At 45.2% G+C, this 26662-nt stretch overlaps 1 protein-coding gene and 1 long non-coding RNA gene across 2 annotated transcripts in view; one reads left to right on the top strand and one right to left on the bottom strand.

The window, feature by feature from the left end:
- The window catches only part of nxn (nucleoredoxin), a 234848-nt gene that overhangs the window by 87812 nt on the left and 120374 nt on the right, over window positions 1–26662 (bottom strand). The window lies entirely within an intron of this gene.
- LOC148141859 (uncharacterized) lies at window positions 9591–26491 on the top strand. The gene is made up of 3 exons (XR_015752323.1): window positions 9591–9842; window positions 15514–16044; window positions 26062–26491. It is a non-coding gene; the product is annotated as an uncharacterized LOC148141859 (long non-coding RNA).

The raw sequence follows: 26662 nt of genomic DNA, 5'->3' as shown, positions 1-26662 counted from the left end.
CAAGTGAAGTGGTGGAGGCTGGTGCAATGAGAACATTTAAAAAGCATCTGGATGGGTATATGAGTAGGGAACCTTTTCATGTTGGAAGGCCGCATTATGTCAGTTGTAATCTAGTAAGGCTGCATCCAAGAAACTTCAAAATTCACATTTTTTAAAATTGTGGTGGTCAGTCTGTGAGGATTATTTCGTTGAATTTTCTTTTACTCTCTGGTATTTTAAATACATTCATTTTAAGATTAAAATAAAAATAAATAAAGGATGAAATAAAACTTATTAATAAAAAATAAAAGATTTATTCAGCAAAATTTGGATTCATTCAAAAGGCCACACACAATGGCCTTAAGGCTGCAGGTTCTCCACCCCTGGTTTCAAGGGATAATCTTAATTTCAAATATCCGGTCAGCATGGATGAGATGGGCCGAAGGGCAGCTCTATGACTCTATGTACTTTTTAAAAGGTTGTGAGAATTCCCCCGTCAACTATTGTCCCAGATCGCGCATTCCAGATCCCCCCACCCCGGACGCATTTTATTTTTCTCAAATCCCCTCGAAACCTCTTGCCCTTCACCTTAAATGACATCCCCTCGTTACTGACTCTTCACCCAAGGGGAATAGCTGCCGTTTATCCACCCTCTGCATGCCCCTCAAAATGCTACACACCCTCAGGTACCCTCCCTGTACCAAAAAAATCCCAAGCTTATCCAGCCTCTCTTCCTAGGGTGCAGGGTAAGGGAAAGGGTTAAAATTATAACAGTGCGGGGGGGGGGGAAGGGTTAAAATTATAACAGTGCAGGTTAGGGGAAAGGGAAAGGGTTAAAATTATAACAGTGCAGGTTAAGGGAAAGGGTTAAAATTATAACAGTGCAATTTTAACCCTTTCCCTTTCCCCTACCCTGCACTGTTATAATTTTAACCCTTCCCCTGCACTGTTGTAATTTTAACCCTTTCCCTTACCCTGCACTATTATAATTGTAACCCTTTCCCCTAACCTGCACTGTTATAATTTTAACTCTTTCCCTTTCCCCTATCCTGCACTGTTATAATTTTAACCTTATCCCTTACCATGCACTGTTATAATTTTAACCCTTCCCCCTGCACTGTTATAATTTTAACCCTTTCCCTTTCCCCCACCCTGCACCATTGTAATTTTAACCCTTTCCCTTTACCCCACCCTGCACTGTTAGAATTTTAACCCTTTCTCTTTGCCCCACCCTGCACTGTTAGAATTTTAACTCTTTCTCTTTGCCCCACCCTGCACTGTTAGAATTTTAACCCTTTCCCCCACCCTGCACTGTTATAATTTTAACCCTTTCCCTTTACCCCACCCTGCACTGTTAGAATTTTAACCCTTTCCCCTACCCTGCACTGTTAGAATTTTAACTCTTTGCCTTTCACCCACCCTGCACTGTTATAATTTTAACTCTCTCCCTTTACCCCACCCTGCACTGTTATAATTTTAACCCTTTCCCCTACCCTGAAACTGTATAATTTTAACCATTTCCCTTTACCCCACCCTGCACTGTTATAATTTTAACCCTTTCCCTTTAACCCATCCTATACAATTTTAATCCTGTCATAACAGTAAGTTCTACAGATCTACTTGTCAGGTTCTGATCTAGATTTCCGAAATGCTGACTAGGAGGAGTCCTGTGTGGACTCTGCACTGTATTCACTAGAGGAAGACCAGCCATATTGAATTGCCCTATCTCTGCAGAATTATTTCTGCATGAAATTCTGTTCCTAATTTGCTTTTCAGCAGTTATTTCACACAAAGTACCCACTGAAAACAGATGCAGGCAGGATGAACAGGCGTTACTGATCTCATCGAACTTTGCGTACAGAGTAGCTGTTGTGTTTTCCTCCGCAGGTCATTGTGCAGGAAGCATTGCGAGACATGCGACAAATTGCTGCGAAAGTGCCAGCTTTATTTGCTTAAGCAGAGAGTCCATTTTTCAAAGCCACTTTGAGCTTGCTCCTTCCCCACATCCCAGCTTTCCCCATAGACCTGCCACAAAAGTGCATCAATATCCGACTAGTCCACGGGCTGTCAAGCTGATCAACTGGTAACTCTGTCCCTGTTCTTTGTGAACTGACACACTTCAACACTTAAATTACTGCGACACTTGGCTCAGGTAAATGTTTTTTGGTTATGAGATGTTGGCATCATTGGTCAGACCAGCATTTATTTATTTGCTCGTGGGACAGGGGTGCCGCTGGCTGGACCAATATTTATTGCCCGTCCCTAGTTGCACGTTGAGAAGGTGGGGATGAGCTGCCTTCTTGAACCGCTGCAGTCTACGTGCTGTGGGTTGACCCACAAAGTCCTTCACGAATTCCCGGAATTTCACCCAGTGACAATAAAGGATGGCAGTACAGTTCCAAGTCAGGATGGGGAGGGGCATGGAATGGAACTTGCAGGGGGTGGTGTTCCCATGTATCTGCCACCCCTTATCCTTCTAGATGGAAGTGGTCTTGGGTTTAGAAGGGAAGGTCTGAGGATCTTTAGTGAATGGCCCATCCCTAATTGCCCCAGAGGGCAGCTAAAAGTCTGGAGTCTGTGGGTCTGGAGTCACATGGAGGCCAGTCCAGATAAGGGTGGCAGATTTGCTTCCCTAACACCCATTTGTGAACCAAATAGGTTTTTTCCACATCCAATGTCACCATTGCACAAGTTTTCCTTTTTCTTTAATTGTACTGAATTCAAGTTTCACCATCTGCCATAGTGGAATTTGGACCCATGTTATCGGAACATTAAAAGAAAGAACTGCAGGTGCTGAAAATCTGAAACAAAACCAGAAAGTGCAAATGAAACTCAGCAGAGTTCTGAAGAAGACCATAACACCACAAAACATAGGAGCAGATTTAGGCCATTCAGCCCATCAATACTGCTCTGCCATTTGATCATGGCTGGAGTTTCTCAACCCCACCCCTCCTGCCTTCTCACTGTAACCTTGATCCTTTTACCAATCAAGAACCTATCTATCTGTGTCTTAAACAGACCCAATGACTTGGCCTCCACAGCCCTCTGCAACAATAAATTCCACAGATTTCCCCACCCTCTGGCTGAAGAAATTCCTCCTCATCTCAGTTCTAAAGGGTCGTCCCTTCACTCCGAGGCTGTGCCCTCATGGAAACATTGTCTCCACATCCACTCTGTCCAGGCCTCTCAGTGAGTTTCAATCAGAAACCCCCCATCATTCTTCTAAACTCCATCGAGTACAGACCCAGAGTTCTCAGTTGCTCCTCATTTGACAAGCCCTTCATTCGCCGGGATGATGCTTGTGACCCTCCTCTGGATCCCTTCCTTAGATACGGGGCTCAAGACCACTCACAATATTCCTAACATGACCAGCCCCTTATACAGCTACAGCAGTACTTCCCTGCTCTTGTATTCTAGTCCTCTTGAAATGAATGTTAACATTACATTTGCCTTCCTAACTGTCAACTGAACCTGTGGGTTAACCTTCAAATGAGTGGCTTGCAAGGCCATTCCAGAGGGAGGCTGATAGCCTATCACATTGCTGTGGATCTGGAGTCACATGTGGCCAGAAGGGGTAAGGACAGCAGATTTCCTTCCCTGACCAGCACAGAGGAAACCAGGTTGTTTATTTTCCAATTACTGACAGTTGTCCTACACTGGGATTGGTTGTCAGTTCCAGATTTGTGAACAGAGTTTAGCTTTTACTAGCTGCCAGAGTGTGAGCCTGGGTCTCAGGATGATTAACCCAGTGATATTACCACTAGGTTAAGCTTGGCCCTCCCTCAGAGTAAGGACAGGAGGAGACCATTCAGCATTCAATGTGATCGTGAGTGATCTGTGTCTCTACTCAAATCCACTCAGCTGGATATAGAATATAGCTGCAACAGTAAAGTACAGCTGAGCTGCTAACTGAACCTGCATGTTAACCTTAAGGCGGCTCACTGGACCTGAAATGTTAACTCTGCTTTCTCCCTGTGCACAGATGCTCCCAGACCTGCTGAGTTTTTCCAGTAATTTCTGTTTCTGTTACCAGCCTATTAGCCTGGAGCCGTGGAATACTAATCAGTGACATTTCCACTATGTCCCTGCCCCCACTTCCCAACTGAAATGTAATCAGACCATCCTGTGCAATATGCCTTAGCAAAATGGTGGCTCAGTGGTTAACACTGCTGCCTCACAGCGCCAGGGAACTGGGTTCGATTCCAGCCCTGGGTGACTGTGTGGAGTTTGTACATTCTCCCACGTCTGCGTGGGTTTCCTTCCACAGTCCAAAGATGTGTAGGTTAGGTGGGTTGGCCATGCTAAAGTGCCCCATATTGAACAGGCTGGGGGGTTAACTGCAGTAACTATGGGTTTACAGGGATTCCACCCTCGACCGACTGACTGTGTGGAGTTTGCACATTCTCCCCGTGTCTGCGTGGGTTTCCTCCGGGTGCTCCGGTTTCCTCCCACAGTCCAAAGATGTGCAGGTCAGGTGAATTTGTCATGCTAAATTGCCCATTGTGTCTAGTGGGATGACCTTCAGTGCAGACTTGATGGGCCAAATGGCCTCTATCTACACTGCAGGGATTCTACGTTTATTTTGAAGCATGGGGGCGTCTGTGACACAGTTTCAACAATTCCCTACCCCCCCCCCCACATATACTACTCCCTCAAGTAAATAATCTGACAATAGTTCTGATCAGAGTTCTTTCGAGCTGAAATCTATAGCCCGCATTTTGATGAAAGGTCACTGACCCTGAAACATTAGCTCTGTTTCAATGTCTCGAGGTGCTGCCAGGTGCCGCTGACTGTTTCTGTTTATACATCTCGATTTCTCAGGGATTTCTGGGTTAGTCTAGGTATTAACCCCAATTGTGGCAAATTGGTTACTGGGGAATACGCAGGATGACCACCTACACACAGTTAAATTAAGTCATACCATTCAATCATTTCACACATGTTAAACTGCCGCCCTAGATTTATTTACAAATAAAACCGCAGAAGCTGGAGGGAAGAGGGTAGGTTTACAGAACTTACGGCACAGTAACAGGCAAATGAATCATAGAATCCTTATAGTGTGGAGCAGGCCATTTAGCCCATCAGGTCCAGACTGACCCTCTGAGGAGCACCTCACCCTGTAACCCTGCATTTCCCACATCTAATCCACCTTAACCTGCACATCCCTGAAAACTACGGAAAACTTAGCACGGCCAATCCACCCCAACTAGCTCATTTGCTGGACTGTGGGAAGGAAACCGAAGCACCCGGAGGAAACCCACGCAGACCCGGCACGGAGAGAATGTGCAAACTCCACACAGACAGGCACCTGAGGCTGGAATTGAAGCCAGGTCCTTGGTGTGGTCAGGCAGCAGCCCTAACCGCTGAGCCACTGTGCCATCGTACAAAGGCACCTGACTGAGCAATGCCTTTGTCCTCAAGTCTCCTCCCAGCTACTTCATCACCATCTATCACAACCCTATCATAATCCTTCTCCGAGCTTCTCTTTAGGTAGCATCTATGCTCATTCTTTTACTTCAGTCATGGGATGTAGGTGTCATAGAAGATAGGAGCAGAGGAGGCCATTCAGCCCCTCGAGCCCGATCAGCCATTCAACATGATCATGGTTGATTATCCATCTCAGTATCCTAATCCCTTCCTCTTCCCCATATTCCTTGATCCTCTTAGACACAAGAGCTATATCTACCTCCTTCTTGAAGCCCAGCATTCTTTGGACAACCCTTATAGCCCAAAAGGCAATTAAGAAACAACCATGCTGGAGCCATGTGTAGGCCAGTCTGGGTAAGGATGGCTGACTTCCTTCCCTAATGGTCACCATGAGGCTAGCATTTTTATTTACTTCCAGATTTTCACTGAATTCAAATTTCACTCTATTCCATGGTGTGATTCGATCCCATACCCCAAAACATTGGCCCAACATTCCAGAATACAAGCCGTAGAATCCTTAGTGCAGAAAGTTGCCACATGGCCCATCAAGTCTGCAACAGCCCTCCAAGAGCATCCCACCCTAACCTCTCATTTAGCATGGCCAGTCCACCTGACCTGCATATCTTTGGATTGTGGGAGGAAACCGGAGCACCTGGAGGAAGCCCACGCAGACACGGGGAGAATGAGCAAACCCCACCCAGACAGTCACCCAAGGCTGGGATCGAACCCGGATCCCTGGTACCGTGAGGCAGCAGTGCTAACCACTGAGCCACCGTGTCTCCTCAACAACACGCTCACTACACCACTGTCTGCCCTCATTGACAACCACTTCCTGTATGAATTTACAAATCACACCACACCAGGTTCTAGTCCAACAGGTTTAATTGGAAGCACCAGCTTTCGGAGCGACGCTCCTTCACCAGGTGTGTGGACATTCCAGATTCTTCTCATTCTTAAATTAAAGACATTCCTTTTGTATTTCTTTATTGGACGGGTGAGTGACCTGAGGGAGACTTATTGAAAGCCAGAGAAAAATCAAGATGACGCCAATGGTCCTGTGAAAATTATTGGGACCTTAACAAATGATGCCACTTTTAAAAATGTACCCATACTTTTTAGGGGGATGTGGGTGTCGCGGGCTGGGCCAGCATTTACTATCGGTTCCTACTTGCCCCTTGAGAAGGTGGGGGTGAGCTGCCTTCTTGAACCGCTGCAGTCCACCTGCTGTGGGTTGACCCACGATGCCCTGAGGGAGGGAATTCCAGGATTCTGACCCAGCGACAGTGAAGGAACACTGATATATTTCCAAGTCAGGATGGCGAGCGGTTTGGAGGGGAACTTGCAGGGTTCCCATGTACCAGCTGCCCTTGTCCTTCATGGTCATGGGTTTGGAAGGTGCTGTCCGAGAATCTTTGGTGGATTTCTTGCGTTTACATTAAAATAAAAACGAAGAACTTTCGATGGTGGAGATCCGAAACAAACAGGAACAGAAAGTTGTGGAGAAACTCAACCGGTCTGGCAAACATCTGTGGCGAGAGAAACAGAGTTAACATTTCAAGTCCAGTGACCGCTGGACACAACTTGAAACGTTAACTCTATTTCTCTTTTCCCAGATCTGCCGTGTTTCTCCAGCAATATCAGATCTCATGGTTAAGGTCTCTCACCTTAGACGCAAAGAATACAGCTGCATTTCATCTACATTTGCTCTAGCAAACCCCTTCGGAATTTTAAAACAATTATGAGAGGTCAACACTCCAAATCAGTCAACCACTTCTTCATTCACAAGAGAAGCCACCCCTCAGGAAGAAATTTGGAACAAGTTTGAGTTGGAGTCTTGCTTGGACAGATGTGTGATGTGGAGTTTTCACGAAGAAGACACTGACTTTGGTGGTAAATGCAGGAAGGAAGTTCAGGAAGGATGTTGCCAAGGGCCGGGGTGTCCCGAACCAGGAGGTCACAGTCTAAGGATATGGGGTGGGCCATTTAGGATTGAGATGAAGAGAAATGTTTTCATTCAGAGAGTGGTGAGCCTGTGGAATGCACAGAAAGTGTTTAGGCCTAAACATTAAATATTTTTAAGAAGTAGTTAGATGCAGTTCTTAGGACGAAAGGGATGAAAAGGTATGTGGTAAAAAGTAAAGGCACCATGGTCTTATCGGATCATAGGGCTGCTCTCTCATCAGGAGGTGGCAGTTTAACCTGAGGGTCACTGTGCCTCAGATGAGGTGAGAGGTTGGGAAGGAGAGTCCTACCTGGAAACAATGGCTGGCTGTGGGAATTGAACCCACTCTGTTGGTTTCACCTGACATCACAAACCAGCTGCCCAGTGCAACAGGGTACTGAGGTGGATGATCAGCTGTGATCACTGTGAATGGCAGAGTAATCCCAAAGGACCGACTGGCCTCCTGCTGCTCCCATTTTCCATGTTTCGGAATAGCTTTGCAATACGAGGTTAGAGGAGAACGGACAGGATCGGCTACGCAGCAATGTTAACGAAACCACAAAGTCCGGTGGCAAGGGAATGAACAAAGGAATTTGTTGACTGTCATTTGGAACAGACAGAAGGTATGCCCTGCCCAGTCTTCAAGAGGAAAGGATCTTGTTAGAGACAACATGAAAGAAAGATTTCATGAGAAACAAAGAACAGGAAGGCAGACAATATCAACACGAGACGGTTTGAAATCTGAAGGACGTTACTGACAACTTAGGACAGAGAGACATGGAAAGACTTCTCTCTCTGCAGAAGGAAGGATGGACCTTCACGCTGAACACACACGATGGTGATTATAAATAAGGGCTCCTGCTCCTTTCCTGAAGCTTATAAACATACTTTTGGTGGGGGCAAGAGTAAAGGAAGATAGACATTCCAGCAGGTAGATGGAAAGGAATTGAAACTAGAATTGCTATGGATGGGGAGAAAAGAGCACGCTGGGGTTACACCTAAAGGTACGAGAATACTGATATGAAGTGAATGCACCCAGTGGTATGACACTGAACATGGCACCATCTTTGTCCAGCTTTGATAAGTTGGTAACACTCTGATTTCTTCTAGAGATTTCAATCCCATTTGAAGATACAAGCTTCTAATCTAAATCATTGGTTCCAATCCCTCTTTGGCTGACTGACCTCTTCACGATTTTTATAAAATTCATTCATTTCTGGGACATTGGTATGGCTGGTCAAGCCAGAATCTCATTGCCCATCCACAATCTCCCCCAAGTCATTGGTGTGGAGCTGCCTTCTCAAACCACTGCAATCCTTGGACAGTGCTGGAAGGGAGGGAATTTGACCCAGCGACGGTGACGGGACGGTGACAGATTTCCAAATCAGGATAGATGAGTAATCACCGGCCTGCAAACTAGTGATTATTTTATAAACACTCAGTGTGTGAAAGCGCTCCTGTCAAAGAGCGTTTTAATAAGGCGTTGAGGAAAATGGGTATTCATCCACGGTGATCAGTGAGATGGATGTGCCTTTTTCACTGCAGGAGGATGGAGACAGCACTGAATGATCAGGGGCAAGAGCGTGAGCACTGGGACAACAGGACAATCACCCAAATAGGAACCAGTTTCACAACCAGTGACCCAGGGTGGCACCTCTCATGCCTTGTTGTTGGCATCACCTTTCAGATGGCATTCTTTCAGTGCCACGTTCAATGTTCATCCTTCAATCGGTCTACAATCATGTTTGTTGCTGCAGATTCAATTCAAAGAACAGTGCAGCACAGGAACAGGCCCTTCGGCCCACCGAGCCTGCGCCAACTCATGATGTCTTCCTAAACGAAAAACCTCTTGTCTCTACACAATCGGTATCCCTCTATTCCCTGCTGATTCATCTACCGGTCAAGGTGCATCTTAAATGTTGCTATTGTATCCACCTCCTCTGGCAGCGCATTCCAGGCTTTTACCACCCTCTATCTGAAAAACCTGCCTCTCACACCTTCTTTAAACATTCCCCTTTTTACCTTAAACCCACGTCCCCTAGTAATTAACTTTTCTACCCTGGGAAAAAAGACTCCAATTATCCATTCTGCCCATGCCTCTCATCATTTTGAAAACCTCGATCAAGTTGTGCCTTACCTCCTGACATTCAAGTGAAAACAAACCAGATTTCATTAGCTGAATCCCCACCGAGGGGCTGAACAAAGCAGGTAAAAGCGCAAAAGTGTTTTGTTACAAAACGGTTTTTAGACACTGCCTCTTGTACAGTCATGTTTTGTCTCTTCCCCCGACACTGCGGTCTGTTGGAATATTATTCACAGACTACGCAAGACATCGACACTTTGGCAACTCAAGCCGAATGAAAACTTCTAGTTAGCCTCAGGTTAAACATTCCATGGAATTTCCGAGATGTAATTCAAGGAATAAAGACGTATTTCTTTTGAATCAATCAAGTCAACATTGTTGTCTGTCTTCACACACTCAAAAGGATAAAAGGTAAAGGACTTGTAGCTACTAGCTTTCTGACATTTCTTTGTCTCAGATTAACATAGTTAAATTCAGTCTGCCAAGCAGCACATTAACCGTTGATCACAAAGCAACAATGTGGCCGCGCTCAGTTTACAATGTTTAATTTTGTACCCAGAGACGAGACTGAGGCTTTCAGTTTAATGTTATCACCTTTAAATTCTTGTTTTAAAATTACTTACTCATGGGATTTGGGTGTCGCTGGCTGGGCCTGTATTTATTGCCCGCCCCTGGTTGCCCCTTGAGAAGGTGGGGATGAGCGAAATTCTTGAACCGCTGCGGTTCATGGGCTGTGGGTTGACCCACAATTCCCTTAGGGAGGGAGTTCCAGGATTCTGATCCACCGATAGTGAAGACATTTAAATACATGTTTGACCCTGGTGTTGTGAACATCTGTTTCATATCACCGACTAACCTGCAGGATCTGGGTGAAGCATAAAGAAACACAGAAAATAGGAGCAGGAGTAGGCCATTCGGCCCTTTGAACCATTCACTATGATCATGGTTGATTATCCAATTCAATTCCCACCTACTCCCATTATCCTTTGATCCCTCTAGTCCTAACATCTATCTCTAACTCCTTGTTGAAAACATTCAATGTTTTGACCTCAACCACTTCCTGTGGCAGTGAATTCCCACCTCAGTTCTAAACAGCTAATCCCGCATTCTTACACTTCAACCCCTGGTCATTTGGAATACCTTTCCTGCATTTACCGTGTCTAGTCCGGTTAGAATTTTATAGGTTTATATGCCATCCCGCTCATTCATCTAAACTCGATTTATTCAGAAATCTGCAATGCGGGACTTTTTTACTTCTCTCTTTTTCCCCAAGAATGATAACTGAAAAAGCTGTACCGAGGGACCTTTGTACCTGAGATGGAGCTGGAAACGGTGAATTGTACACTTTTCACTGTACTCATTTGAGTATGTGTGACAATAAAGCTAATTCTAATTCAGTGAAAATAACTGTCAATCTCACTTCATGAATAAATCCTGTCATCCCAAGAATTATAGTTTGGAATTGGGCACATGTAAGTCAGACTGGATGTGTGACAGGATTGCTATTCTGAAGGGATTTAATGGACCGTGTAAAAAACAATCTTCTTGATTATATTGCGACAGTCCCAGAGGTTCTCAGAACTACTGAAGGCAATTTAACGCTTTGTCAAGGTCTCAATCTGTGAGTTGTAATCATTGTCCCACTGCCCCTAACCTAATGCCCACGTTGTCAATTAAAAGCCAGCTCCAGCCTCTCCATGTCAATCAGAACATGTTTACACTTAAAGGGTGAAAATATTATGTGGGAATAAAAATTGCTCAAAAAGCATCATCACTACAATCACCTGAGATCGTTGGAGTGCAAGCCAAAAACTCAACAGTTCAAATCGAAAACTGGCCTTTATTTGATAGGATTTGAAGGCAGCAACCAATACTTGATCAAGTGGTTGTCACAACCAATGACATTACTAAAGCAAAGTTAATGGAGATCTGTCTGACTTCAGTTGCACCGTACTCCAGCACAATCAACATGAGTGTGCCTCATCATCAATTTGCTATTGTCAAAACCATCCCTGTTGGATTTTGGGTAATCCAACATGGAACATAGAACATTACAGCGCAGTACAGGCCCTTCAGCCCTCGATGTTGTGCCGCCCTGTCATACCAATCTGAAGCCCATCCCACCTACACTATTCCATGTACGTCCATTTGCCTGTCCAATGACGACTTAAACTTGGCGAATCTACTATCGATGCAGGCAAAGCATTCCATACCCTTACTACTCTCTGAGTAAAGAAACTACCTCTGACATCCATCTTATACCTATCTCCCCTCACTTTAAAGTTGTGTTCCCTCATGTTTGCTGTCCCCATACTTGGAAAAAGGCTCTCCCTGTCCACTTTATCTAACCCTCTGATTATCTTCTATGTCTCTATTAAGTCACCTCTCAACCTTCTGCTCTCTAATGAGAACAGCCTCAAGGCCCTCAGCTTTTCCTCGTAAGACATTCCTTCCATACCAGGCAACATCCTAGTAAATCTCCTCTGCTCCCTTTCCAAAGCTTCCACATCCTTCTTATAATGCGGCGACCAGAACTGTACACAATACTCCAAGTGTGACCATACCAGAGCTTTGTAAAGCTGCAGCATAACCTCCTTTTTCCAGAACTCAATCCCTCTATTAATAAAGGCCAAAACACTGTATGCCTTCTTAACAACCCTGTCAATCTGGGTGGCAACTTTCAGGGATCTGTGTACATGGACACCGAGATCCCTCTGCTCATCTGCACTACCAAGAATCCTACCATTAGCCTGTACTTTGCATTCCGATTACTCCGGCCAAAGTGTATCACCTCACACTTGTCCACATTAAACTCCATTTGCCACCTCTCAGTCCAGCTCTGCAGCTTATCTGTGTCTCTCTGCAACCTACTACATCCTTCGTCACTATCCACAACTCCACCGACCTTAGTGTCGTCCGCAAATTTACTAACCCACCCTTCTAAGCCCTCATCCAGGTCATTTATAAAAATGACGAACAGCAGTGGACCCAACACTGACCACTGCGGTACGCCACTACTAACTGGACACCAAGATGAACATGTTCCATCAACTACAACCCTCTGTTTTCTTTCAGCAAGCCAATTACTGATCCAAACTGCTATGTTTTCCACAATCCCATTCCTCTGCATTTTGTATAATAGCCTACTGTGGGGAACCTTACCGAACGCCTTGCTGAAATCCATATACACCACATCAACCGGTTTACTCTCATCTACCTGTTTGGTCACTTTGTCAAAAAACTCAATAAAATTCGTTAGGCATGACCTACCCTTCACAAAACCGTGCTGTCTGTCCCTGATCAGATTATTCTTTTCTAGATGGTTATAAATCCCATCTCTTATAACCTTTTCTAACACTTTACCAACAACTGAAGTGAGACTCACTGGTCTGTAATTACCAGAGTCGTCTCTACTACCCTCTTTGAACAAGGGAACCACATTTGTTATCCTCCAGTCCTCAGGCACTATTCCTGTAGACAATGATAATTTGAAGATCAATGCCAAAGGCTCGGCAATCTCTTCCCTTGCTTCCCAGCGGATCCTAGGATAGATGAGGAGAAAGTGAGGTCTGCAGATGCTGGAGATCAGAGCTGGAAATGTGTTGCTGGAAAAGCGCAGCAGGTCAGGCAGCATCCAGGGAACAGGAGAATCGACGTTTCGGGCATAAGCCCTTCTTCAGGAGGATAGATCCCGTCCGGCCCAGGGGACTTGTCTATTTTCACACTCTGCAGTATTTCTAATACCTCTTCCTTGTGAATCTCAATCTCTTCTAGTCTAGATGCAAGTATCTCTGTATCTTCCTCGCCAACAGTTTAATTTTCTATCTGTCGAAAAATATTTATTTAGTGCTTCCCCTATCTCCTCTGAGTCCACACACAACTTCCCACTATTATCCTTGATTGGCCCTAATTTAACTCTCGTCATTCTTTTATTCCTGACATACCTATGGAAAGCCTTAGGGTTAACCCTGATCCTATCCGCCAACAACTTCTCATGTCCCCTCCTGGCTCTTCTGAGCTCTCTTCTTAGGTCTTTCCTGACTTCCTTGTAACCCTCAAGCGCCCTGAGTTTTCACATTTTGTCCTAACATAAGCCTTCTTCTTCTTCTTGACCAGGGATTCCACTTCCTTAGTAAACCACGGCTCACGCGTTCTATATCTTCCTCCCTGCTTGACAGGTACATACTTACCTAGGACACACAGGAGCTTTTCTTGAATAAGCTCCACATTTTTAATGTGCTCATCCCCTGCAGTTTCCTTCCCCATTCTACACTTCCTAAATCTTTTCTAATTGCATCGTAATTTCCCTTCCCCTAGCTGTAACTCTTGCTCGGTGGAGTACACCTAGCCCTTTCCATCACTAAAGTAAGCCTAACAGAATTGTGATCGTTGTCTCCAAAGTGCTCACCTACTTCCAAATCTAACACCTGGCCAGGCTCGTTACCCAGTGCTAAATCTAAAGTGGCTTCGCCCCTTGTAGGCCTGTCTACATACTGTGTCAGGAAGCCCTCCTGCACACACTGGACAAAATCTGACCCATCTATAGTACTCGTACTGTAGTGATCCCAGTCAATATTTAGATAGGTGAAGTCCCCCATGACAACTACCCTGCCTCTTCACTCCTATCGAGAATCGTCTTTGCTATCCTTTCCTCTACATCTCTGGGACTATTTGGAGGCCTATAGAAAACTCCCAGCATGGTGACTTCTCCTTTCCTGTTTCTAACCTCAGCCCATACTACCTCAGTTAACGAGTCCCCAAACATCCTTTCTACAACTGTAATATTGTCCCTGATCAACAATGCCACACCTCCCCCTCTTTTACCATCTTCTCTGTTCTTACTGAAACATCTGAATCCCAGAACCTGTAACAGCCATTCCTGTCCCTGCTCTATTCATGTCTCCGTAATGGTTACAACATCGAAATCCCAGGTACCAACCCACACTGCCAGTTCACCCACTTTATTTCGGATGCTCCTCGCATTGAAGTACACACACTTCAATCAAGGTTCTCGCTCGCCAGTGTCAGATACTTGATTCTGGAACTCCCTACTCTCATCCTCTTCTGTTCCTGTCCTACAATTTTGGTTCCCATCCCCCTGCTGTATTAGTTTAAATCCACCTTAATAGCTTTAGCAAAATTCCCCCCCCCAGGATATTGGTACCCCTCTGGTTTAGATGAAGACCATCCTGCTTGTAGATGGGTAAAAAATTGTGGATTAAGATCTGCTGCGTTTTGAGATATTTTAGGTGTTGGAGTGGATTTCCTCGAATTCCTTGAGTAGTGATTAATGTTTTATAAGCTGTTGCATTGTTTTGCAACACTGGGGGGGGAAAGATCAAAACAAGGGCACTGTAAAAGGGAGGAAGAGGGACAAACGTAGAGTCCACATGGTCAGTGAGAGAGAGAGGAGAGAGGAGAGCGGGGAGGGAAGAGAGAAAAAGAGAGAGAGAAAGAGAGACCTACACTGCTGTCTGACATAGCAGTGAAACTGTACAGCCACTGTCTTTGCTATTTGAGTTCAAAGGGTGGTGTGTGTATGGAATGAGCTGTCAGAGGAAGTGGTGGAGGCTGGTACAATTACAACATTTAAAAGGTATCTGGATGGGTATATGAATAGGAAGGGTTTAAAGGGATGTGGGCCGGGTGCTGGCAAATGGGACTAGATTAGGTTAGGATATCTGGTCGGCATAGACGAGTTGGGCCGAAGGGTCTGTTTCCATGCTGTACATCTCTATGACTAAGTTTTGTAAATAGTTTAAGAAAACAGCTCATGGATCACAGCAAATATATATCACAGTGAGAAAGAAGGACACCAGGAAGGGAGAAACAGAAGGTGATTAATCAAATTATATCAAATTGAAAGAAAAATCATACAATAGCAAAAACTAATGATGAGCTAGAGGAGTGGGAATGTTTAAAACTAAAGGGAGAAAATAAACCTTGAGAGTAAACATGCAAATAATATCAAGATGGACTACAAGAGCTTCTTTAACTATATAAAAATGAAGGGAGTCATCACAGTTAACATGGAAGAAGGATCACTGGACTTCAAACATTAACTGTTTTTCTCTTTCCACAGATGCTGCCAGATTTGCTGAGTTTCTCCAGCAATTTCTGTCTTTGTTTTAGAACTCTGCTGATCAGTGCCACAACCTCCAACAAACACTAGAGGCAGTTTACAAAGGGGTCTCCAAATATCTGGCTTGCTGTGGATCGCACCGTGACACAGAATCAACGTTCAGCCTTCGAACATCACAGCTTGGCTGGAACCTCTCACTGAACGTGTCCACCTGCATGTCGTTTCCTCAGTAACACGTCAATCATCACTGCCAGCTCGCCTATTATTCCCTCATCTCCACCTCTCCATCTGTCCTCCATGCATTTGCTTACAAGGTGAAGTCTAAGTTTGTTTTGAAACTTGCAAATCAACGATGAAGCAAATGATGCAACCTTCCAAACGACATGTTCCAGATGTTTCCCTCGATACAGTAACACTGGCCCTTGTGAAACGTGATATTCCTCACTGACTGCGGAACAGGAAAACACCAGGCACATTCCACTCAGAAAGACACAAGCAAGCTCAAGGATTGCTTATGCAGACGAGGATTTGGTAAACTGGCGGGGGGGGTGGGGGGGGGGGGGGGGTGAGGGTGATGGCGTGGCTCAACAAACCTATGGCTGTTCACCTCGTCTTAACTAATGTCAGTAAGAGGAATTCCCTGTTTCATTTCCAATACAAGATGGATAGGGTCAGGATAATCACTCCACTATGCTTTCAACTATAGAAACAGGGAATGGGAGTAGGCCATTCAGCCCCTCAAGCCTGCTCCACTAGTCCATAAGATCTTGGCTGATCTGACATTTCTCACGTCCACTTTCTTGCCCTTTCCCCGTAAGCCTTGACTCCCCAACACAGAGTCACAGATGTACAGCATGGAAACAGACCCTTCGGTCCAACCCAATCTAGTCCCACCTGCCAGCACCCAGCCCATATCCCTCCAAACCCTTCCTATTTATATACCCACCCAGATGCCTCTTAAATTTTGCAATTGTACCAGCCTCCACCACTTCCTCTGGCAGCTCATTCCATACCCATACCACCCTCTGCATGACAAAGTTGCCCCTTAGGTCTCTTTTATATCTTTCCCCTCTCTATCTCAGCCCTGAACCCAAGGACTCTGCCCACTGCTCTCTGTGACAAGGATGTGGGCCCTGAACGCTGGTATACACTCTTGGACCTCTTCACCTTTCTCTCCTCCTTTTTGACCATCCCTTAAAACCTACATTTTTGACAGTCCATAGGTCACCTGTTCTGATATCTCCTCACGTGTCAAATTCTGTTTGCCAAGTGCCCCTTGTGAAAGGTTAGCGTGTTGGGGGTGCTATCTGAATAAAGGTTGTTGTTATTCCATGTGGCACAGCTCCTGTAACATCTCTCTGAACTGCTCTACCTCAGCTGGACAGTCTTTTCCCAAAACAGCAAGCCCTCAGAGGTCGTGATTCTGACTGGATCCTGTAATGTGGGCTTTCAAGTTTCACAAGCTGCTGGGAGAGAGAAGGATTCAAATCGGTTCTCACTCTTGTACTGGGTCAGAAAACTGTGGGTTCAAGCCCCAATCCTTAGATGTGAGCACATGAAAAGCCAGGCCAATGTGCCCGTGTGGTGCTGAGGGAGTGCTGCACTGTCAATGGGGCCATTTTTGGGTAAGATATTAAACAGAGGCCCTCTCAGCTGCATGTAAAATGGTCCCTAGGGCTATTTCAAAGAGGACAGGGAGTTAGGTCTTTTCTCATTGGAGCGAAGAAGGATGAGAGGTGACTTAATAGAGGTGTACATGATGATGAAAGGCATTGATAGAGTGGTTAGCCAGAGACTTTTTCCCAGGATCAAAGTAGCTATCATGAGGGGGGATAATTTTAAATTGATTGGAGGAAGGTTCTTTACACAGAGTGTGGCAGATGTGTGGAATGCACTGCCAGCAGTGGTAGTAGAGTCAGAGACGTTAGGGCCATTTAAGTGACTCTTGGATAGGCACATGGAAGATAGTACAATGTTGGGTATGTAGGGCAGCCTGAACTAGTAGGATAACATCGAGGGCTGAAGGGCCTGTACTATGCTGTACTGTTCTATGTTCTCCTCAATCACTTGGCCAACATCCTCAATCAGGACTAAAGTGCATTCTGCTGATTATCAAGTTACTATCTGTGGGATCTTTCTGTGTGCAAGCCACCTGCCATTTTTCATCCATTGGTAAAAGTGATTACACACATTTCATTGGCTGCACGTCCCTGTCGGGGCCAACCTGACATTGTGAAGGGCGCAATACAAATGCAAGCCCTTCCTTAGCTCCGAAGTGATTGAGGAACGAGGCGATAAGATTTTGTTCCAAATTAAAATAAACCAGCTCCCAATGTTCCTGTAATCTCACACCCAAAGCATGTGGGTTCTAAAATGCCTAGGGGATAGGATAAAACTCGAAACTGGTGCAGAAAGGGCAGAGGTGAAGAGCAAACCTCACACCCGACTGGGAATGTTCAGATTTATGCAAAATTTGGAAGTAGCAATGTTACTTCCTGTGTTACGTTTTATAATTAACTGCATTTTCCCAATCACAGCCACATTCAAAACCTGCATGTGTGTCCAGATAGGTACCCCCCCCCCCCCCTCCCGCCACCCACCACCCGTCTTTAAAATACTTCTGGATGAGGGGAGTCATCCTTGCGTTTCCATGGAGATACATTCTGAAGCCTTTTCACACAACAGGCTCATTACTGGGAACCATCCTATGCTGACCTTAAAGTGCAAAGGTCATGGGCCTTTGAAAGTATAGTCTCTCCAGCCTCTCCTCCCCCCAGCCTTCAGATAACTGACCACTCTTTCTCAATAAATAATCTCTCCTCCAGAAACTCAGAAAGAAATCTAAACCTTTCCTATTAGATCTGAGTATGAATTTAGATTTATATTTATCACAAGTGGTCTGGCAGCTAATGATACACAGAGTCATCCAGCACGGAAACAGACCCTTCGGCCCAGCCAGTCCATGCTGAACATAATCCCAAACTAAACTAGTCCCACCAACCTGCACTTGTCCCAAATCCCTCGAAACATTTCTCATTCATGAAGTTATCCAAATGTCCTTTAAACGTTATAAACGTTTAAACGCACCCACCGCTTCCTCTGCCAGTGCATTCCAAACACAAACCATACTCTGTGTAAAAGAATTGCCTCTCATTCTTAAAAACACACCCCCTAGACTTGAACCCCCCCCCCCCCCCCCCCACCCGGGGGGAAAAGACAGCTGCCATTCACCCCATCCATGCCCCTCATGATTTTATAAACCTTGACCTCCTACCTCCAGACGATGTAGTGTGGTGGTTGCGATTGGAACAAGATAAACAGTCAGAGAGCCATACAGCCTGCTGTCCAGACATCCCAATCTGACCCAGTCCCATTTCCCAGCACCCGGCCCATATCCCTCTAAACCCAGCCTATTCATGTTCCCATCCAGAAGCCTTTTCAATGTTATGATGTGGAGGTGCTGCTGTTAGACTGGGGTGGACAAAGTTAAAAATCACACAACACCAGGTTATAACCCAACAGGTTTATTCGGAAGCACTAGCTTTTGGAGCAGTGCTTACTCTGAAGTCAACCTGTTGGATTGTAACCTGGTTGTTTAAAAATTCTGTATTTGTACCAGCCTCCACTGTTTTCTCTGGCAGCTCATTCCATATACGCACCACCATCTGTGTGAAAAAGCTGCCCCTTAGGTCTGTTTTAAATCTTTCTCCTCTCACCCTAAACCTATGCCCTCTAGTCCTGGACTCCCATACCCTGGGGAAAAGACATTGCCTATTTACCCTATCCATGCCCACGGGAGAGGCACAGTTCTCTGACTATTAAAGACACTTGTTTTCATGCTTGCATTCCCAAGTCTCAAATGGTCAGGTCTTCGGCACTGATGTAACATTTATCAGGCTTTCCCATCTCCAACACAAGTCTTGTTTACAATAAATCCACTGTCAGGAGGTAGAAACCAGACTCAGTGACTGTAAAAGGCTGTGAACAGAAGGGCGGAGGAGGGAGGGGAGGGGGAGAGGGAGGGAAGGAGGGAGGGAGGGAGGGAGGGAGAGAGAGAGAGAGAGAGAGAGAAGTTGGTGCTTTAATCCGCATCTAGTTTAGGATCCAAACCTGATTTTTTAAAGCAGTTTGATCTCATGCTGCTGCTACCTAAAGGAAGGATGTTGTGAAACTTGAAAGGGTTCAGAAAAGATTTACAAGGATGTTGTCAGGGTTGGAGAGTTTGAGCTATAGGGAGAGGCTGAATAGGCTGGGGTTGGTTTCCCTGGAGCATTGCAGGTTGAGGGGTGACCTTATAGAGGTTTATAAAATCATGAGGGGCATGGATGGGATAAACAGACAAGGTCTTTTCCCTGGGGTGGGGGGGGGGGGGGGGCGGGGTCCAGAACTAGAGGGCAGAGGTTCAGGGTGAGAGGGGAGAGATATAAAAGGGACCTAAGGGGCAACCTTTTCACACAGAGGGTGGTACGTGAATGGAATGAGGTGCCAGAGGAAGTGGTGGACGCTGGTACAATTACAACATTTAAAAGGCATCTGGATGGGTATATGAATATGAAGGGTTTAGAGGGATATGGCAAAAGTGAGGACTGCAGATGCTGGAGATCAGAGTCAAGATTAGAGTGGTGCTGGAAAAGCACAGCAGGTCAGGCAGCATCCGAGGAGCAGAAATATTGACGTTTCGGGCAAAAGCCCTTCATCAGGAATCTTGACTTAGAGGGATATGAAGAAGGGCTTATGCCCGAAACGTCGATTCTCCTGTTCCCTGGATGCTGCCTGACCTGCTGTGCTTTTCCAGCAAAAACATTTTCAGCTCTGATCTCCAGCATCTGCAGACCTCACTTTCTCCTTAGAGGGATATGGGCCAAGTGCTGGCAAATGGGACCAGATGAGGTTAGGATATCTGGTTGGCATGGATGAGTTGAACTGAGGGGTCTGTTTCCATGCTCTGTGACTGCTCTATGACACCAAGGAATGTATCACTGGCAGCTTGGTCTATATCCCCCAACCCAGCAGTAGAGAGAGACAGGTTATCTGGTCATTATCACACTGCTGTATCTGGGAGCTTACTGTGTACAAACTGACTGTCCTAACTTTGACATTACAACAGTGAGTGCACTTTGAAGCACTCTGCTGGCTGGAAAGCACTTTGGCACTTCCAGGTCATTGGCAAAAGGTGCTGTATAGATGTAAGTCACTACTTTCTTCGAATTCGAGAATGTGAATTCTGCTAAAGTGAAGTTTCCAAGAGCTGGTTTCCCTGCGTTATACGATGCCAATCAATATCTTATAAAAAAATGAACAACTTCAGCAGGTACAGCCTGTGATAAAAAGATCAGACAATGCAGTGAGAGATTACACTTCTTTCTAGGCATCGTCAATACACCTCCATGCTACCTTCTCTACTCCTCACCTTGTACAGTAATTAAGATAGCGAGTTTTGAGAAGATTTGTAGCTCAGGTTGAAGTTCTGGATGTAGGTTTGTTCGCTGAGCTGGAATACATTAAGAAATACAAATAGAATTAAGGAGAATCTGAACGGTTTTTATAAATACATTAAGGACAAAAGGGTAACTAGAGAAAGAATAGGGCCCCTCAAATATCAGCAAGGTGGACTTTGTGTGGAGCCGCAGGAGATGGGGGAAATATTAAACGAGTATTTTGCATCAGTATCTACTGTGGAAAAGGAGATGGAAGATATAGGATGTAGGGAAATAGATGGTGACATCTTGAAAAACATCCATATTACAGAAGAGGAAGTGCTGGATGTCTGAAACGTTTACAAGTGGATAAATCCCCAGGAACTCTGTGGGAAGCTGGGGAAGGGATTGCTGGGCCTCTTGCTGAGATATTTGTACCATCAATAGTCACAGGCGAGGTGCTGGAAAACTGGAGGCTGGCTAACGTGGTGCCACTGTTTAAAAAAGAAAGTAAGGACAAGCCAGGGAACTACAGACCGGTGAGCCTGACCTCGGTGGTGGGCAAGTTGTTGGAGGGAATTCTGAGGTTCAGGATGTACATGTATTTGGAAAGGCAAGGACTGATTAGGGATAGTCAAACATGGCTTTGTGTGTGGGAAATCATTCCTCTCAAAATTGATTGAATTTTTGAAGAAGTTACAAAGAGGATTGATGAGGGCAGAGCAGTAGATGTGATCTATATGGACTTCAGTAAGACGTTTGACAAGGTTCCCCATGGGAGACTGATTATTAAGGTTAGATCCCATGGAATACAGGGAGAACTAGCCATTTGGATACAGAACTGGCTCAAAGGTAGGAGACAGAGGGTGGTGGTGGAGGGTTGTTTTTCAGACTGGAGGCCTGTGACCAGTGGAGTGCCACAAGGATCGGTGCTGGGCCCTCTACTTTTCACCATTTATATAAATGATTTGGATGCGAGCATAAGAGGTATAGTTAGTAAGTTTGCACATGATACCAAAATTGGAGGTGTAGTGGACAGCGAAGAGGGTTACCTCAGATTACAACAGGATCTTGATCAGATGGGCCAATGGGATGAGAAGTGGCAGATGGCATTTAATTTAGATAAATGCGAGGTGCTGCATTTTAGGAAAGCAAATCTTAGCAAGACTATTACACTGAATGGTAAGGTCCTAGGGAGTGTTGCTGAACAAAGGGACCTTGGAGTGCAGGTTCATAGCTCCTTGAAAATGGAGTCACAGGTAGATAGGATAGTGAAGAAGGTGTTTGGTATGCTTTCCTTTATTGGTCAGAGTATTGAGTACAGGAGTGTGAGGTCATGTTACGGCTGTACAGGACATTAGGTAGGCCACTTTTGGAATATTATGTGCAATTCTGGTCTCCTTCTCTATCGGAAGGATGTTGTAAAACTTGAAAGGGTCAGAAAAGATTTACAAGGATGCTGCTGGGGTTGGGCAATTTGAACTACAGGGAGAGGCTGAACAGGCTGGGGCTGTTTTCCCTGGAGTGTCGGAGGCTGAGGGGTGACCTTAGAGAGGTTTACAAAATTATGAGGGGCATGGATAGGATAAATAGGCAAAGACTTTTCCCTGGGGTCGGGGAGTCCAGAACTGGAGGGCATAGGTTTAGGGTGAGAGGGGAAAGATATAAAAGAGACCTAAGGGGCAACATGTTCATGCAGAGGGTGGTACGTGTATGGAATGAGCTGCCAGATGAAGTGGTGGAGGCTGGTACAATTACAACATTTAGAGTCATAGAGATGTACAGCATGGAAACAGACCCTTCAGTCCAACCCGTCCAAGATATCCCATACCAATCTAGTCCCACCTGCTAGCACCCGGCCCATATCCCTCCAAACCCTTCCTATTCAAATACCCATCCAGATGCCTCTTAAATGTTGCAATTGTACCAGCCTCCACTTCCTCTGGCAGCTCATTCCATACACGTACCACCCTCTGCGTGAAAACGTTGCCCCTTAGGTCTCTTTTAAAAGGCATCTGGATGGGTATCTGACTAGGAAGGGTTTAGCGGGATATGGGCCGGGTGCTGGAAGGTGGGACTAGATTGGATTGGGATATCTGGTCGGCATGGACATGTTGGACCGAAGGGTCTGGTCCTGTGCTGCACATCGCTATGACTCTAAGTCGCACCAAACACGAAACATGAACTCTGTGTTTCTCTCTCTACACAGATATTGCCTGAGCTGCTGAGTTTCTCATGCATTCTCTCTGTGTTCGTTTGGAAGGACATAAGCTGAAAGTAGTCAAAGCAAATTCACTTCTTGCTCATTAACAACCTTGCTTATGATTTTCTGACATCCTTCCAATGTTTTGAGAACAAGATATGCCGCCTGTATTGTTTTCTCTCTGTCTCTCTCTTTGTCTCTCTCTGTCTCTCTCTCTCTGTCTCTCTCTCTCTCAGGAGCCTCTTGGATTCCCACAGAGACATTTTACACTGCCCCTCAACTCTTCCAATTTCCACGAAGTTTATTGCTGCAGCCCATTTCCTGGATCTCACGCAAGTGACCCACCATTTTTTCTAAAAATAATACACTTGGTGTGAAGAAAAAAGAAAACTCCAAAACATGCAAAACTCAAAAAATGTTTAGAAACACTCCCGTCACAATTCCCTCCCTGTCACTTTAACTGATTTGCACCGATTAACAGCGTTCACTAATGCATTTCACAAAGAATGTTTCTCAATTACTTTTCACACCTCAGAGTAACAAGGGCAAAGCTAAAAGGACCATAAAACCCACTGGGCACATTGTTGTTCCCAGGTTCACATGGTCTCTGACCCGACTGACTTCATTCAAATTTACTCACACAGCAAACTTGGAAAACTGTGCTTTTCTCAAATAGCAGATGTGGAGCATGCCACAAGCGCACACGTTCCACTCCGGGAAGGACTGTTTCTTTGAATGGATGCTTTTCATGGTTATTGCTAAACCAAGATTAGGAATTGGCAGGAAGGAGGTGTCCTGTGGACTCTGCACCGATTCGCAAATTCGCCAAGGACAGGGACACACAAACAGCGGGTTACTGTGCTGTGTTCCAATTCCGTTTAGATACAGGCCTGCATTCCATTAGCGCCTGTCACAACCTCGAGGCATCCCATAAGTGTCCTTCCGAAGTGTAACGCCTGTTGCCATATCAGACACACAAGCTGGTGGAGATGAGGATTATCAGATCAGCCAGAATTGCTGGGGGGTGGGTTGGGGCGACGTCCCAGTGTTACTATCACTGGCCAGTTATGCCACAGACCCAGGTAATGTCCTGGGGACCTGGGTTTGAATCCCACCATGGCAGATGGCGCAATCCAATTTTCTTTTAAAAATCGCATCAAATAGCGGAGTTGGTTCAATGGGCTGAATGTCCTACTCCTCCTATGTCTTCTGGTTATACAGCACAGCAAGCTCCCACAAACAGTAGTGGGATATTGATGAGGTAATCCTGTTGCTTTGGTCTGGTCGAGTGAGGGATAAACAGGAGGCAGGTTACCAGGGAGAACTGTCCTTGTAAGGTGCAGCATGGGTTCTATTCCATTGAACTGACAGGGACAGATACAGTTCAATCTCTGGATGCACCTCTGACAGTGCAGCATTCCTCTGCACCGCATGGGAAATGACAGCGGAGAATTTTCTGCTTATGAGCCTGTGACCACCTGACAAAAACCTAATGTCATTTACAAAATACCGTGCAAGAACTGTAACAAACACTACATTGGACAAACAGGCAGAAAACTAGCCACCAGGATACATCAACATCAACTAGCCACAAAACGACACGACCCACTCTCACTAGTATCCTTACATACGGATGAGGAAGGACACCACTTCGACTGGGCCAACACATCTATCCTAGTACCAGCCAAACAGAGACACACACGAGAATTCCTAGAAGCATGGCATTCCAACGGGAACTCTATCAACAAACACATCGAGTTAGATCCCATCTACCACCTCCTGAGAAAAAGAACAGGACATGACATCACCACAGGAAATGACATAATCAACCCAAAGAAACCTAAACATCTAAATAGAAAGCAGGAATCATCAACAGTGCTTCGCCAGGAGGCCCACTGAAGATGTTACCTAGTAGGGTGACGAAACGTCTGGAAATGAACCTTCCAGCTCAGTGAGCAAACCTGTATCCATGATTTCAATTATTTTCAAATGCATCAAGGACAGGGCAACGGAGAGAAAAATGTTACCATCCAGTGACCTTACAAATTTTTAGCCTTTATTAGAGCCTTTTTGGTTGCAACTTTGCAAAACCATATCATGTTTAAGATGAGAGGGGAAAGAATTAAAAGGGACATAAGGGGCCAAATTTTCGCACAGATGGTGGTGCGTGAATGGAATGAAATGCCAGAAGAAGTGGTAGAGATGGGTACAATTATAACATTTGGACAGGTATATGGATAGGAAGAGTTTAGAGGAATATGGGCCAAATGCAGGCAAATGGGACTAGCTCTGTTTGGGATACCTGGTCAGCATGGACGAGTTGGACCGAAGGGTCTGTTTCTATGCTGTATGACTCTATGTCAGAGGGTCATTAACAAAGAGAATGCTAGTACGGCTACGCAAGGATGTTGGTAAATTTGAAAAGGAGAACACAACCAATGATATTTTAGGAACCACTGCTGTATCAGAACAAGACAGACTGGAATGTTTCTTCCCATTTGGGGAACACTTCAGTGGTCTAGGACATTCAGCCTCCAATCTTCAGGTAAGCATCCTCCAAGGAGGCCTTCGAGATATACAACAACACAGAATCACTGAGCAGAAACTGATAGCCAAGTTCTGTACCCATGAACAGACTCAACTGTGACCTTGGGTTCATATCACACTACATGTGACCTCATCACACTGTCCTGTATCTATAAAATCTTCCTCACCATCCCTGTTTTGACAGCATCACCTTAATAACTTGTTATGATCTCCCTACCTTCATTAGTTTGGATAGTTTTGGATTACTTGTTACTTTGGTTAAATCCTTGAAACGCGATTCTTATACCCACCACGTTATTCCAGTTGTTTGGTTTGTCTCCAGCACTACCTTATTAATAACGTTTTGTAATTATCTCTCTGACTCAACTAATCAAAATATAGGTCATCCCTCCAGCTGTTGACACTTTACTCACACGGTCTGACACCTTTGATCACCTAGGAGAAAGTGAGGACTGCAGATGCTGGAGATCAGTGTCGAGAGTGTGGCGCTGGAAAAGCACAGCCGGTCAGGCAGCATCCGAGGAGCAGGAGCCTCATTCCTGATGAAGGGCTTGTCACAAAGCTAGTCCCTTTTTTTCGAAAAGCTGGTCCTTGGCTCAAGGAGATCCTGTCCTTGGTTTTTTTCAGAAGGGCAATAAACCAGGCTGGGCTCCAATCAGTCTGGTTTGGTACAGAAATGAAAAGGATTTTGACAGGTCTTTTGTTTATATGTAAACACAAGAGACTTCAGGCCAAAGTGGTCATGCTTTAGAAGTGACCAGCATAAACAGAGAGGAGTGGTCAGCTCTCTAGCCGAGCTGATCAGTTTTCGTTCAGTCTTGAACTGGTTGGAAGTTCAACAGGGAGCTGTGTGGAAACTCTCTCTCTTTTCTGCACTTCAACTTCAACCTGTAAGCGTGTGTTCCATTTATATTCGTTTTTAAAAGGAGTTTGCTTTTTCGGATTGTTGTGTATATTCAGAACAGCATAATTAAGTCTAGCT

This window comes from Chiloscyllium plagiosum, unplaced genomic scaffold, assembly GCF_037043375.1.
Source record: "Chiloscyllium plagiosum isolate Xiang-an unplaced genomic scaffold, Cpla_swu_hap1 HiC_scaffold_31, whole genome shotgun sequence".
NCBI classification, from domain to species: Eukaryota; Metazoa; Chordata; class Chondrichthyes; order Orectolobiformes; family Hemiscylliidae; genus Chiloscyllium; species Chiloscyllium plagiosum.
Note: the sequence above shows the minus strand (reverse complement) of the source record. Positions and strands in the feature narration are given on the sequence as shown.